Here is a 16,596-nt window from a genome sequence, read left to right as displayed (position 1 = left end):
GTGAACTGAGAATTAGAATGCTGACATGATGTTTTGGAAAATACATTCGATATGCTGTCATTATTGATCATTCAACATTCTCAGAATGTCCTGCAATCTGTACTTGGTGTCTCAGCTTTTCTTCTGTAGAAATAAAATATATAACCCATGCAACTTTTCATGTCATCAATATTCAGACATTTATGTCAGCATTACAAAGAAAATAAATCGACAAGGAACATGGGTATCATCGCAAAAAACGGTCAACAGCATTTATAGAGGAAATTTTTAAACATTGCCTCTTAGTGAATACATGAAAAAGTTTAATGGGGATCTGTTACAATGTACTGAGACGCAATTGCATTGTTATCATGATGACTGGGGGGAACCTATCGGAAAACTCGCCTATATTTAAAAACATGTTACTATCAGCATCCTTAGTCGTAAATAATGAAGTCTGATTAATGGTGTGGGAAAGATGTGTGTAAATTATAAGAAGGTATCTGTTGCATATATTTGGGATGGTGTGAAAGTGTGATGTTTGCTGTGGTTATTCATCTTGAGAACAATACAATACTGACAAAAAGTTTTGCACTGAACAGTAATTAGATGGCCTTGAATCCCATCGTGTGGCTTTATGTGCAGTGATTAATATATTTCAAGAGCTTTGAGATATTTTCCATGATTTGTAAAATGATTAATAATTTTGTGACAAACATCCACATGTGGTTATGAGCTGGATTTAAAAAATCCAATGCGTTGGTGTGAAAACCCTTCATTATTGACATTTCCAAGATAAGTGTATAATGCTCAGGTAGTGGCTGGAAGTCAAGTTGTAAGAAAATCTGATTCATCCTGGAGATGATTGATTCTAGCTGCTGTTTGATTGAGTTTGATTGATTTTGTATTTGTCCCGATTTCTCTGCCTGTAGGTGAATTTAGAACATCCAATTTCTGTCCAAGGGTCACTTCACATTACTGGAGAGTTAAAATATAATTCATATATTGTGATAACAATGAGTTTTCAATTAAAGTTTGTGTTTTAATAAACAAAACGATTTCTTGTTTTCCGGGAATTTACACTGACATTGATTAGATATTTATTAAGACAGATAAACTGAGAATTATAATCGAGTTGCAGGATTGTTGAATTGTTAAACCACAGACTTAAGTGTTTTACTTTTTGAATGATTTGGAGGCGCCAGTGTTGGATTTGGCTGTACAAAGTTAAAAATCAAACACCAGCAGGTTATTAACCAACATGTTTATTTTGAAGAACTAGATTTCAGAGCGCTGCTCGTTCATCAGGTGGTTGAAGGAGCAGCGCTCCGAAAGCCAGTGCTTCCAAATAAACATATTGGACTATACCCTGGTGTTGTGTGATTTTTAACTTTGTTTTTTGGAAGGAATGTTTTCTTTATTCAAATATATAGGCTTTTCAAGAATTCTCGGACTGTCTCACATTTAGCATTCATGCTCGCTGTGTCTGAAAATGCATTTGGTTTTCCAGTTTTGTTTGTGTTCCGTGTTAAATGCTTTCTGTTTTGCGATTCGCTCAATACATTACGAATTAACAGGGTTTCTGAGGTAACTTCCAGCTGCAAAAATCCTCAACTGAGAATCTGGGAAACTTTCACGGAGTATGGTCAGTCGGAGCAAAAGTAAGGAAGTCGTTCGTTTCTGCAGTGTTTCACAATGCTACCTTTCCCGTGAGCCGTCGAACAGACTAAATGATTTTGCCACAGACTGCGACGGTAAGCTCCGCAAAAACGTAATTCTTTAAAGCAGGTGTAAGCAACACAACGTTACCGGGTTACACCGCGTGGAAACAGATACTTCGGTGTATCTCGTCCATGCTCACCACATAGCCAAAATTAAACAGGTCCCATGAAACAACGAGTTCACGGAAACAGAAAGGCGAAAGGTAGAATGGCTTCAACTTTCTGTGTTGGATGCCACTGAGCTGCAGCGGCTGCGACCGCGGCTTGTTTCTGTAGTGTAGTGGTCATCACGTTCGCCTCACACGCGAAAGGTCCCCAGTTCGAAACTGGGCAGAAACTGCTTTGCTCTTCAACTGCAGCCTTTGACATCGACAAGAACGGAGCTTTCTTGCTTGCTTTCCCATGTGCAAACCTGCCTTCGAATTTGCTTGAATAAATCTTCTCTCGTCGTGCAATGCAATGCGATTCCATTTAATTACTGTGCAAAGCATTGTAAAGTTTTTCTCCAACATCGTTCTGATCATATGCCATTCTGTTTGAGAGTGTAGTTACCCCCTTCTGATCCTTCCACGAAAAGCATTACCGCATTCGCATTCCTTGCGCAGGCGGCCCGGTTCAAAGACAGGGAAGAAGCTGATGTGCTGGTGTCACAGTGCACCACGGATTCTTCAACTAGTCTGTCTGTCAAATGTATCCCAAAGTCGTCTCTGAAAGACCTCATTTGGAAGGTGTCTGTCGTTATTCAACGTGCGAGAATTGGCACCAGAGGTCCTGAATCATGTTTTGGAGCAGTTCACACGTTAGTGGCTCATTCAATCAGCAACAGCAATGAAAGAAATTACACTCTCAGAGGAACATCTGGACCTGTGCTTTCATAGCGTCGCTAGTATTAAGGTGCGCCCCGAGATCTAAGCCACGTTGGAACTGAAACGGAGGAATCGACAGAGAGGCTACAGAATGACATCGCATCCATTTGGTTTTCTTTAAATCACTGACGAGCAGGAAAATGTAAACGGGGAAGGCGAGTGGGGAAGTGAGGCAGTTGCAGCTCTGGAGAAAGTCCTTCTTTGTGATTCACTCAGCAACCAGAGACGTGACGGTGACTCAGGCGTGAGAGCTCTTCACATCATGAACAAACAGCAATCAAGGGCAGTTAGCACCTCTTCCGGACTGGGGGTGGGGTGAGGTAATTACCTTTTGACTTCTGTTACTATGTTCAGAAACTGCCTTTTGGATTGAGGTGAACAGAAACTGCATTTCTAAAAAGCACCATGGAACTTGTTAAAATTTATTGAGTCGCTTTTTTCTCATCGATTCCCACACAGGTTTCCAACTCAGTTGGTATCCATGAGGCTCATGTCCAGGTGTGATAATCTCTGCAGCAAATTGCACGGTTAAGGTAAAAGGCAAGGAAAGTGGCATCTCGAACCGGCCCCGAGGTCAGACCTTCCGTACAATGTAATCTGTCGTTCTCGGATTGTAATACTACCTCCGGTTTTAGGATGGAACATTCTTTGGGAACCTTATTCTGCAAAACAGACACAGTGCCTGAAACTATGCTGCACGGTATGATTTGGGACACGGCCTGCTCAGCTTTGTGCATTTTCCCTGTAGTCCGGTGTGTTTCATGTTCCGTGTAAACGTGTAAGTTGTCCTGTTTCGAGCAATGGGTGAAATCATTTAGCAAAGCAAGAATCGAAATTGCAGTAATGTCAAGTAGCTCATGGTAATTTGACCCAATCATAACCGATCATATATTCTCACGCACTCACAGATACATTTGTTTCTGAATCCAGTCTGAGAAGATAGACTCAGCTTACCAGTGATTTTTGGCTGGATTGATGGGCTATCGTTAACTGCTGAGAAATTGATATTGTAGACGGGCACATCCCAGCAGCTGTGCGAGTCGGAGCTGGACTCGCGGGCGTGTTGCTAGTGTGGCCGAGCGGTCTTAGGCGCTGGATTAAGGCTACCGTCTCGCCCGAGGGGTGGGTTCGAATCCCACCGCTGCCGTTTCTGCGGAGCTGCTGGTTTAAACGCTGTTTCATTCCCCTGCTGCATTTCTGTTTAAAACAGAAGCAAAATGAGTTTGCTCCCCGGGGAATTGACTGCGGTGTGGGAAAGTGCCGAATTTTCCTAAGTGTCTGTGCTGTCGTGATCGTGTTCGCTTCCCGCACGGAAAATCGCCAGCGGCTCCACTGTTGCTTTCTGTTCCAGGCAAGTTGAGCTTTTACTGGAACCGAATGGAGACTATTGTTGCGAAACAGAGTCCTACGGTGACTCGACTCGTCGTTATTTGGTTTTCTGGCCAATGAGAAAATCGTTCCAATGTATTTCGATGTCATATGTTATTGAATTTCTCCCACTTCCTCCTTTTCCGTCCTGGAGTCATCGGAAGGGAAAGGTAATCTAATCGAGACTGTGATTGGTGAAATTCACTTTTTATGGCCCATTCTTATTATGTTCTTTCTTTGTCTCTTTGCAGCATTGTCTGGGCAGTGGTGGTGCACTCAGGCTCCAGTATGTTTGAAAGAGTAGTTTGGAATTGCCCTGTTGTTATTTGTGTGATGACTTTATGGCTCATGCCCCCGGACTGTCTCACATTTAGCATTCAAGAAGCTGATGTGCTGGTGTCACAGTGCACCACGGATTCCTCAACTAGTCTGCCTGTCAAATGTATCCCAAAGTCGTCTCTGAAAGACCTCATTTGGAAGGTGTCTGTCGTTATTCAACGTGCGAGAATTGGCACCAGAGGTCCTGAATCATGTTTTGGTGCAGTTCGCACGTCAGTGGCTCATTCAATCAACAACAGCAATGAAAGAAATTACACTCTCAGAGGGACCTTTGGGCTTTCACCAGAGCTGCAACTGCTTCACTTCCCCACTCGCCCTCCCCGATTACATTTTCCTGCTCGTCAGTGATTTAAAGAAAACCAAATGGATGCGATGTCGTTGTGTAGCCTCTCTGTCGATTCCTCGGTTTCAGTTCCAACATGGCTTAGATCTCGGGGCCCACCCTAACTCTAGCGACGCCACGAAAGCAACCGTGTTTCCCTCAGTGTAATAACAGGTCAATTGTTTGAAAAAAATGACCCTCCGAAGAGTAACCCACCCAAACACATTTCCCGATCATATTTCTTCAAATTTATTGCTGACTGATGCACATATCCCTGAACACAATGTGCGATTTAGCATGGCCAGCTCACCTAACCTGCACATGTGGGATTGTGGGAGGACACCACAGCAATGTCACATAGACATGGGGAGAACGTGCAAAGTCCCCACAGTCACCCGAGGACAGAATCAAACCAATGTCCCTGGCGCTGTGAGGCAGCATTGCTACCCACTGAGGTACCATGTAATCTTATGCAATAAGTAAAATCAGTGAAATATACGAGAAAAACAAGTTTCAAATGGACACTCTCCGACATTGTCAAAGCATGTCAATCTTACATTCAATACGAATCGGTGTATTGAAAACAAAAAAAGTCCCTGAAATTCATGAATTAACAATAATTAAAAATTTAATTTAATCAAAGGTCATAACAATATTTAGACGAATTGCAATTTTTAATGACAAATGTAAGTAATTAGCTGACTAATGAATAATTGGAAGTGGCATATATTTACATAATGCCTAAGAAAGCGACTTGTTTTTCCCCTTGTTACACAGCAGAATAACAGTGTGTGTGTGTGTGTTCGAAATGTTTGAATCAAGCTCTTTCTAACAAAATAAATGATGACTTACGATCACTTCGCCTTGTCACTTTTAAAACCACAACATTCTCAAATATTTTCCAGGAATTTACAACCAGAAGAACTAGTTAATTTCTTTTCATTGGAACCCAAAGAGAATAAGTAGCGGACACTGTGAATTAGTGAGTCAATGCAAGAATTCAACTGAAGACAACATCCCTTCTTTCCAAAATGTTCAAAATTTAAAAAATCAAAATTTATTGCCATTGTTGAATGAAAGAATAGAGATGCTAATTCTACATTTGATTTTGTTGCATGAAACATCCGTAAGTCGAATTATGATTACAAACACAATAAATGTGAGCATTGAAGTCAAATATAATTAATTGAATTCAACTATGTTTCAACAGGTAAAATAAAAATTGATATTTACAATGATTGAGAGATTGTGCACTGCAATATATTTACAGTGGTTAATATACTGTTCCGTAAATCCACATTTGCGCAATCTACTGGATTGAATAACTATTATTTTTATTCTAAATCAGCAACAATTGTATTATCAAAGTCTGTCAATGCATTCAAGAATAATGAAAAATCTCTTTTTGTAAGTGATTGGGCAATGTCTGGAAATGAACTGGAATTAATTCAGTGAAAAGTAATTACATTTTCCTGAATTTTAAGGCTGACATTACCGTGATCATTCAAATGAGCAAACATCAGATATTTGCAATGACTGGATGGGAATTCATTGGTTCCTTTGTGGGGTAGGTGACCTGAAAAATAAAGGCATTTTCATACTGTACTATTAGTACTCAGAAATAATGGATTAAATGAAAATGTGAATCTCACTATACTTGTTCAGAAGACTTTTTTTTATAAATAATTGTGCCATTATTATAATGGCAATGACTTGATAATGAATGCGCTTTTGAAGAATTAAAATGATTCAATATTTCAAAAGCACTTGTTGTGAGGGGGATATGCCAGACCAGGCGGTTGTGCGGGAGAACAATTAGATTAGATTACATACAGTGTGGAAACAGGCCCTTCGGCCCAACAAGTCCACACCGCCCCACCGAAGCATAACCCACCCATACCCCTACATCTACATTTACATTTACCCCTTACCTAACACTATGGGCAATGTAGCATGGCCAATTCACCTGGCCTGCACATCTTTGTGACTGTGGGAGGAAACCAGAGCACCCAGAGGGGACCCACGCAGACACGGGGAGAACATGCAAACTCCACACAGTCAGTCGCCTGAGGCGGGAATTGAACCCGGGTATCAGGCGCTGTGAGGCAGCAGTTCTAACCACTGTGCCACCGTGCCGCCCACGTGCCACCGTGCCGCCCACGTTGATTGGATATTTATTAAGATCAATAAACTGAGGAATAAAACATTGTACCTCGCTTTATGGATTGAAGAAAAATGAGCCATTCGGTGATAATTGAGCGAAATTCTTCTTTTTTAAAGTAAAAAAAATATACGTAATACAAGAATTGTGAATTTCCATACACCGGATTCCTTGTAGAGATATGTTACATCAATTTATATGATCAATATTATGATCAATGTTTAAAGATTTGTGTCAGAATTAGGAAGAGAATTCGTAAGTCATGAAAGTGAGCTTGAAACTGAACAATGTAGTCAATGACATGTGGCGTATATGCGATTTTAATAATATTGTCATTTTTGGACAATGATGAAAAATGTTGGAATAGAAATGCCAAAAAAATCAACATGGTCAAAGCAGTTCTTTTCTTACAATGAAATGAAAACAATAATCATTTTGTAGCACGCATGATTTGAAATAGAAGTTTTTTTAATGTGACATATACAGTGAAGACTAACCCTTTTGTAAAAATGTAGGAACTTCACAAATTTAAAATGCAGTATTTGTTCAATTTGTAATAAAAATGGTTATAATTTCAATTGTCTCTTGTATACACACACAACAAAAAAGGAGTTTAAAGCTTGTTAGATTGACAAAAATTTTCCTTCCCAACGTTATTGTAGTACAGTCAATATCCGTGATAAAGTAGAATTATTGGTTTAAACAATATAAATCAACATTAACGACTGAACTGAAATATAACACATCAATTGCATTAACTGCATAGAATAGTAAATAAATGCTTACTGTTGTCATTTTCCCAGGAACAATAAGATACTTACTCAGGGTATTCCACTGAATAGTAATCAGCCGAATATCTTTGTGTCGCTTTATGTGCACTGTTTTGTGTGAACATTGATTTCAATATACTTAGATATTTATATGAATTAGATACTGACTGATAACTGGGTGTGAAAGTTCTTATTTAAGATTAGACAATTTTTAGGATTCACTAGGTTTGCTGAACAAAACACAGTTAAGTCCTCATGCAATAAACTGGATCAGAGAGAAATATGCAAATTCAATTTCAAATGGATGCACCCGGATATTTTCACAACATTTCAATCTTACATTCAATATAAATAGATGAATGGAAAGCTAAAAACAAATTTCAGACAACCTCATAAACAGATCAATAACTAAAAATTGATATATAGTAGGAAGTGGCATTTGTTTATTTAACTGAAGAAGAACTTGATTTTTTTTCTCATGTTTATACCTTTGAAGCATCAAGTTCAATGTGCAGTCTGAACTCAGCTCTTCAGAAAAAAAGAAAATCAAGGAATATCTGTACTTTTCTTATTTCATCTTTGTGAGTGCAACATTATCAAATATTTTGCAAAGAATATTGATTGAGTGGAATTAGATACATTCTGTTCTTTGCGGACTGAAGAAAATATATAGCAGGTACTGTGATTATTGGAATGAGCAACAAATGAAAACATATCCAATGTTGAATTGAAAGGCAATTCATTCGATTCTTAGATATTTTCTTTTCAACTATCAGAGCTGCTCTGGCACAGCTCTGTGCAAGGTGGGAATTGAAATTGTACCCTCTGGTCTGGTAACAGACACACGACCAGAGTTGCACAATATTCCTTCATAACATTCCCAACCAGGCTGGGCAGGGCTGAAAACTAATCATATGTTTATTGTGACAATTGGATTGGAATTAAATGGTTGGATACTGAAAATTCAGTTGTAATTTACAATAATGATGGGAGTTAACAAATGTCTTAATTAAACATGATTTTTATGATCACTTGTGGAACGACAACTTGACAGAATTGTGTGATTACTGTGCATTATAAATAAAAATGAATACAATTATTCTATATGTTCATAAGTTTCTCATTTTCTGAAATGCAAATTAAAATCTTTTTGTTCTACACATAAATTGGAACAAAATGATGAATTGGTCAGTCAATGTGCCTATTCAGCTGAAGAATACTTTCATTCTTTCTGAAAATGTACGATTTCTAAGAAGTCACCATTTCCTGTGATTGTTTAATGAAATAAGATAGATGCCAACCCTTTTTGTGTGCTTCAAAAAATTAATGGGGAGTTAAATGATTTTGCACATGAAAAATATTCAATTGTTATTGTGATTAAAAACACAATAAATGTTAACATTAAAATGATTTCCAATCAAATCAATTCAAAAGAGTTTCCAAGTTTAAAATGAAAAGCAATATTCAGAATGATTGAGTGATTGTACAGTGCAATGTCCTTGCATTAGTTATTATATGAAAACATAGTTCCCCATGTACACCCCTTACCGAATTGAACAATTATTAGGTATTGGCAACAAATCGATTCGAAAACTTTTATTAATAAATTTAAGAATAATGAGGTATCTCCTCTTCCTATTCCACTGAGTAATGTTCAGAAATGAATAGAAATATTGCAGTGCAAAGTAACTGGTGTTCTCTGAATTTCAATGGCGGAGAAGACTGTGATCTTTCAAATGAGCAAAAATCAGATATTTACAAATGATGTTGCAATGGCAATTATTGGTCTTTTGTGGGTGTATTGGCCTGATCAAACAGATTTTAATATTGTAGCACTCACACTCAGAAATAATCAAGATATTAAAGGCACATTGTAGTTGTTATAAAGCCTAGGTTAAAGTATTGCGTAATTATTGCAATTGATCATTGTTTCTAAAATCCTGATAGATAAATTGACTTAATATTTTGAATGCACTTTGCTCTGATGTCGATTTTATATTCATTAAGATTAATAAACTGAAAATAAAAATATAAAACGTGGCTTTAATAATTAAAAAATCTCAGCAACAATTGAACATAGTTCAACTTTATTTTGGTCAGTTCATGTCTATTTTATAAATGTAACTTTAATCATGATAAATGTTTAGATAAATGTCAGAACTAGGAAGAAAATAATTAGGCCGGGAAAGTGAGTATTATTATGAACAAAACATCGAGTTAATGACATTTGGTCCAGGAAGTCATTTTGTCGCAAATGAGTAATAATTTTGTGATTATTGTTCATTGACAACTAATGTTGGAAGAAAATAAAACTACCTCAAAATGAAAGTAAAATAAATATCATTTTGGAGGTCACATGTTTTGAAAAACGGAAATTGCCAGTTAATGTGACATTTGAGCTGAAGAATCGTCCTTCATCCACCTCCCCCCCCCACGTGTAGTCTTTTCAATAAATTTAAATTTAGTATAAGTTGAACTAAATAACAAATGGATGTACCTACATTGTTTTCTTGCACACACAAAAAGTTCAAAAAATAACATGAAAATGATATCGCTCTGCAAGTAATAATTTCACAGATAATAAGCGTTTGTATTGAATTTAAATGTCACCATCGCTGTAGGAGTGATTTCCCCTGACAGAGAATGAAGACTGAGGAGATAGGCAGAACTCAGGCAAGTGGAAGATGTTTACTCATGCTGCAATCAGTTAGTGCAGAGATCATCTCCCGAGGCCAATCTAGGAAGGGAGGTCCATGACACACTGTAACGTGTACAGTAAAAAGCAGTACTTTTACAAACTTGCTGTGTTACAATATCCACATGCAATGTAGTTACAGCCCTTCCCTCCTTATACAGACACCCGATCCTGTAGAACACCTAATCTCAGATGGGCATCGCTATGGATAGCCGTAGCTTTCTATTGCTTCATGGTGTTTTACAGGTGCTATAATCTCCAGGCCTTGGGATCTCTCTGTGCGTTTTATTTCCTCAGATTACAAAATTAATTGCTGCAGTCCTTTGGGCCTCTCACTCTGCCTTATTTACGATTCTCAAGAATATGTAATTAGAAACTTTTTAAATGTTCTGAGCAACTTTAAAATAGTAAATATTTCTGACAATTAAACCCTGTCTGTTTCCATGATAGCAACTGTGGAAGTTAGCTGGGCTTTATTCTGCAGTTGGCGTTTATTCATTCACTGGGACAATTATTCTTTCATTAATGAAAGTCAGAATTGGTCATTTTTCTGTATGCTGGCATTCTCTTATCATTATCTGGAATATGACTGTCTGGAATGGCATACTTATGGACTTGGAGTACGATTGTACAAAATATTCTTTTTTTTACTTAAGACTGAAACAGACTGTTCGTCTTATTTATCTCCCCTCCACCATTTTGTGTTTTAATTTCAAGGCAGGCTAATCGGGGATCCCTACAGCAGCAAATCAACAAGAATTTCAGCATTAAAATAAAAATCAGCATTCGCTACCATTAGGAAACAGTACCATGCAATATGCTTACGTCACTGAAACTTAATTCCACACTTAAAGCCGACTATATTGGATTTGATCAATGATTAAATATTAGATATAATTAACAATTCGTGTTAAAACTGGTCACTGTAAACTTAAAATGATTAGAAATGTCATATTACTCTCCGTAACATGTAGAATTCAACATTAATTATTGGAGTCTAAAACAATCAGACGTATCTTCATTTGTAATATTAATATTAATATTAATCCAATGATTTCTGTGAACATTCAAAGAGAAGATATCAGATATTTCCTGTCAGTGTTGGATGAGCAATTATTGCTTGGTTTGTGGTTGTGTTGACGTGGAATAAAAGATCCATTTTTCTTTGTAAAATTGGCACTGCGAAATAATGATTTAAATTGAAATGTGAATCTCATGATATTTGTTACAAAACCTGAACTGAATTACTGTGTGATTGTTGGACTAACAATGAATTGGTAATCTATTTTAGAACGCTGACACATTAAGTGATTCAATATTTTCGAACGAAGTTTGCTGTGATTTTGATTACATAATAATTCGTATCAGTGAACTGAGAATTAGAATGCTGACATGATGTTTTGGAAAATACATTCGATATGCTGTCATTATTGATCATTCAACATTCTCAGAATGTCCTGCAATCTGTACTTGGTGTCTCAGCTTTTCTTCTGTAGAAATAAAATATATAACCCATGCAACTTTTCATGTCATCAATATTCAGACATTTATGTCAGCATTACAAAGAAAATAAATCGACAAGGAACATGGGTATCATCGCAAAAAACGGTCAACAGCATTTATAGAGGAAATTTTTAAACATTGCCTCTTAGTGAATACATGAAAAAGTTTAATGGGGATCTGTTACAATGTACTGAGACGCAATTGCATTGTTATCATGATGACTGGGGGGAACCTATCAGAAAACTCGCCTATATTTAAAAACATGTTACTATCAGCATCCTTAGTCGTAAATAATGAAGTCTGATTAATGGTGTGGGAAAGATGTGTGTAAATTATAAGAAGGTATCTGTTGCATATATTTGGGATGGTGTGAAAGTGTGATGTTTGCTGTGGTTATTCATCTTGAGAACAATACAATACTGACAAAAAGTTTTGCACTGAACAGTAATTAGATGGCCTTGAATCCCATCGTGTGGCTTTATGTGCAGTGATTAATATATTTCAAGAGCTTTGAGATATTTTCCATGATTTGTAAAATGATTAATAATTTTGTGACAAACATCCACATGTGGTTATGAGCTGGATTTAAAAAATCCAATGCGTTGGTGTGAAAACCCTTCATTATTGACATTTCCAAGATAAGTGTATAATGCTCAGGTAGTGGCTGGAAGTCAAGTTGTAAGAAAATCTGATTCATCCTGGAGATGATTGATTCTAGCTGCTGTTTGATTGAGTTTGATTGATTTTGTATTTGTCCCGATTTCTCTGCCTGTAGGTGAATTTAGAACATCCAATTTCTGTCCAAGGGTCACTTCACATTACTGGAGAGTTAAAATATAATTCATATATTGTGATAACAATGAGTTTTCAATTAAAGTTTGTGTTTTAATAAACAAAACGATTTCTTGTTTTCCGGGAATTTACACTGACATTGATTAGATATTTATTAAGACAGATAAACTGAGAATTATAATCGAGTTGCAGGATTGTTGAATTGTTAAACCACAGACTTAAGTGTTTTACTTTTTGAATGATTTGGAGGCGCCAGTGTTGGATTTGGCTGTACAAAGTTAAAAATCAAACACCAGCAGGTTATTAACCAACATGTTTATTTTGAAGAACTAGATTTCAGAGCGCTGCTCGTTCATCAGGTGGTTGAAGGAGCAGCGCTCCGAAAGCCAGTGCTTCCAAATAAACATATTGGACTATACCCTGGTGTTGTGTGATTTTTAACTTTGTTTTTTGGAAGGAATGTTTTCTTTATTCAAATATATAGGCTTTTCAAGAATTCTCGGACTGTCTCACATTTAGCATTCATGCTCGCTGTGTCTGAAAATGCATTTGGTTTTCCAGTTTTGTTTGTGTTCCGTGTTAAATGCTTTCTGTTTTGCGATTCGCTCAATACATTACGAATTAACAGGGTTTCTGAGGTAACTTCCAGCTGCAAAAATCCTCAACTGAGAATCTGGGAAACTTTCACGGAGTATGGTCAGTCGGAGCAAAAGTAAGGAAGTCGTTCGTTTCTGCAGTGTTTCACAATGCTACCTTTCCCGTGAGCCGTCGAACAGACTAAATGATTTTGCCACAGACTGCGACGGTAAGCTCCGCAAAAACGTAATTCTTTAAAGCAGGTGTAAGCAACACAACGTTACCGGGTTACACCGCGTGGAAACAGATACTTCGGTGTATCTCGTCCATGCTCACCACATAGCCAAAATTAAACAGGTCCCATGAAACAACGAGTTTACGGAAACAGAAAGGCGAAAGGTAGAATGGCTTCAACTTTCTGTGTTGGATGCCACTGAGCTGCAGCGGCTGCGACCGCGGCTTGTTTCTGTAGTGTAGTGGTCATCACGTTCGCCTCACACGCGAAAGGTCCCCAGTTCGAAACTGGGCAGAAACTGCTTTGCTCTTCAACTGCAGCCTTTGACATCGACAAGAACGGAGCTTTCTTGCTTGCTTTCCCATGTGCAAACCTGCCTTCGAATTTGCTTGAATAAATCTTCTCTCGTCGTGCAATGCAATGCGATTCCATTTAATTACTGTGCAAAGCATTGTAAAGTTTTTCTCCAACATCGTTCTGATCATATGCCATTCTGTTTGAGAGTGTAGTTACCCCCTTCTGATCCTTCCACGAAAAGCATTACCGCATTCGCATTCCTTGCGCAGGCGGCCCGGTTCAAAGACAGGGAAGAAGCTGATGTGCTGGTGTCACAGTGCACCACGGATTCTTCAACTAGTCTGTCTGTCAAATGTATCCCAAAGTCGTCTCTGAAAGACCTCATTTGGAAGGTGTCTGTCGTTATTCAACGTGCGAGAATTGGCACCAGAGGTCCTGAATCATGTTTTGGAGCAGTTCACACGTTAGTGGCTCATTCAATCAGCAACAGCAATGAAAGAAATTACACTCTCAGAGGAACATCTGGACCTGTGCTTTCATAGCGTCGCTAGTATTAAGGTGCGCCCCGAGATCTAAGCCACGTTGGAACTGAAACGGAGGAATCGACAGAGAGGCTACAGAATGACATCGCATCCATTTGGTTTTCTTTAAATCACTGACGAGCAGGAAAATGTAAACGGGGAAGGCGAGTGGGGAAGTGAGGCAGTTGCAGCTCTGGAGAAAGTCCTTCTTTGTGATTCACTCAGCAACCAGAGACGTGACGGTGACTCAGGCGTGAGAGCTCTTCACATCATGAACAAACAGCAATCAAGGGCAGTTAGCACCTCTTCCGGACTGGGGGTGGGGTGAGGTAATTACCTTTTGACTTCTGTTACTATGTTCAGAAACTGCCTTTTGGATTGAGGTGAACAGAAACTGCATTTCTAAAAAGCACCATGGAACTTGTTAAAATTTATTGAGTCGCTTTTTTCTCATCGATTCCCACACAGGTTTCCAACTCAGTTGGTATCCATGAGGCTCATGTCCAGGTGTGATAATCTCTGCAGCAAATTGCACGGTTAAGGTAAAAGGCAAGGAAAGTGGCATCTCGAACCGGCCCCGAGGTCAGACCTTCCGTACAATGTAATCTGTCGTTCTCGGATTGTAATACTACCTCCGGTTTTAGGATGGAACATTCTTTGGGAACCTTATTCTGCAAAACAGACACAGTGCCTGAAACTATGCTGCACGGTATGATTTGGGACACGGCCTGCTCAGCTTTGTGCATTTTCCCTGTAGTCCGGTGTGTTTCATGTTCCGTGTAAACGTGTAAGTTGTCCTGTTTCGAGCAATGGGTGAAATCATTTAGCAAAGCAAGAATCGAAATTGCAGTAATGTCAAGTAGCTCATGGTAATTTGACCCAATCATAACCGATCATATATTCTCACGCACTCACAGATACATTTGTTTCTGAATCCAGTCTGAGAAGATAGACTCAGCTTACCAGTGATTTTTGGCTGGATTGATGGGCTATCGTTAACTGCTGAGAAATTGATATTGTAGACGGGCACATCCCAGCAGCTGTGCGAGTCGGAGCTGGACTCGCGGGCGTGTTGCTAGTGTGGCCGAGCGGCCTTAGGAGCTGGATTAAGGCTACCGTCTCGCCCGAGGGGTGGGTTCGAATCCCACCGCTGCCGTTTCTGCGGAGCTGCTGGTTTAAACGCTGTTTCATTCCCCTGCTGCATTTCTGTTTAAAATAGAAGCAAAATGAGTTTGCTCCCCGTGGAATTGACTGCGGTGTGGGAAAGTGCCGAATTTTCCTAAGTGTCTGTGCTGTCGTGATCGTGTTCGCTTCCCGCACGGAAAATCGCCAGCGGCTCCACTGTTGCTTTCTGTTCCAGGCAAGTTGAGCTTTTACTGGAACCGAATGGAGACTATTGTTGCGAAACAGAGTCCTACGGTGACTCGACTCGTCGTTATTTGGTTTTCTGGCCAATGAGAAAATCGTTCCAATGTATTTCGATGTCATATGTTATTGAATTTCTCCCACTTCCTCCTTTTCCGTCCTGGAGTCATCGGAAGGGAAAGGTAATCTAATCGAGACTGTGATTGGTGAAATTCACTTTTTATGGCCCATTCTTATTATGTTCTTTCTTTGTCTCTTTGCAGCATTGTCTGGGCAGTGGTGGTGCACTCAGGCTCCAGTATGTTTGAAAGAGTAGTTTGGAATTGCCCTGTTGTTATTTGTGTGATGACTTTATGGCTCATGCCCCCGGACTGTCTCACATTTAGCATTCAAGAAGCTGATGTGCTGGTGTCACAGTGCACCACGGATTCCTCAACTAGTCTGCCTGTCAAATGTATCCCAAAGTCGTCTCTGAAAGACCTCATTTGGAAGGTGTCTGTCGTTATTCAACGTGCGAGAATTGGCACCAGAGGTCCTGAATCATGTTTTGGTGCAGTTCGCACGTCAGTGGCTCATTCAATCAACAACAGCAATGAAAGAAATTACACTCTCAGAGGGACCTTTGGGCTTTCACCAGAGCTGCAACTGCTTCACTTCCCCACTCGCCCTCCCCGATTACATTTTCCTGCTCGTCAGTGATTTAAAGAAAACCAAATGGATGCGATGTCGTTGTGTAGCCTCTCTGTCGATTCCTCGGTTTCAGTTCTAACATGGCTTAGATCTCGGGGCCCACCCTAACTCTAGCGACGCCACGAAAGCAACCGTGTTTCCCTCAGTGTAATAACAGGTCAATTGTTTGAAAAAAATGACCCTCCGAAGAGTAACCCACCCAAACACATTTCCCGATCATATTTCTTCAAATTTATTGCTGACTGATGCACATATCCCTGAACACAATGTGCGATTTAGCATGGCCAGCTCACCTAACCTGCACATGTGGGATTGTGGGAGGACACCACAGCAATGTCACATAGACATGGGGAGAACGTGCAAAGTCCCCACAGTCACCCGAGGACAGAATCAAAC

General features: G+C 39.1%; 2 non-coding genes across 2 annotated transcripts; both read left to right on the top strand.

The window, feature by feature from the left end:
* Positions 1–1,966: 1,966 nt before the first annotated feature.
* trnav-cac (transfer RNA valine (anticodon CAC)) lies at positions 1,967–2,039 on the top strand. The gene has a single exon. It is a non-coding gene; the product is annotated as a tRNA-Val (tRNA).
* An 11,515-nt stretch (positions 2,040–13,554) lies between these two features.
* trnav-cac (transfer RNA valine (anticodon CAC)) lies at positions 13,555–13,627 on the top strand. Its single transcript has one exon. It is a non-coding gene; the product is annotated as a tRNA-Val (tRNA).
* Positions 13,628–16,596: the final 2,969 nt, after the last annotated feature.

Source organism: Chiloscyllium punctatum, chromosome 18, assembly GCF_047496795.1.
Source record: "Chiloscyllium punctatum isolate Juve2018m chromosome 18, sChiPun1.3, whole genome shotgun sequence".
In the NCBI taxonomy this organism is placed as follows: domain Eukaryota; kingdom Metazoa; phylum Chordata; class Chondrichthyes; order Orectolobiformes; family Hemiscylliidae; genus Chiloscyllium; species Chiloscyllium punctatum.
Note: the sequence above shows the minus strand (reverse complement) of the source record. Positions and strands in the feature narration are given on the sequence as shown.